Raw genomic sequence first — 236 nt, forward strand, 5'->3', positions numbered from 1 at the left:
GCGGCGATTCCCTGCCCCCCACTTCCCAGTTCCTAAACTAGATGGGACGTCCCATGGTATGGAATACACTGTTGGCCAGTTTGGGTCAGGTGCCCTGGCTGGGCATGAGAAGCTGAAAAATCCTTGACTGTAGTCTAAACACTACTGAGCAACAACTGAAAACATCAGTGTTATCAACATTCTTCGCATACTGAACTCAAAACATAGCACTGTACCAGCTACTAGGAAGACAGTTA

Source organism: Haliaeetus leucocephalus, unplaced genomic scaffold, assembly GCF_000737465.1.
Source record: "Haliaeetus leucocephalus isolate CR32 unplaced genomic scaffold, Haliaeetus_leucocephalus-4.0 Scaffold92, whole genome shotgun sequence".
In the NCBI taxonomy this organism is placed as follows: domain Eukaryota; kingdom Metazoa; phylum Chordata; class Aves; order Accipitriformes; family Accipitridae; genus Haliaeetus; species Haliaeetus leucocephalus.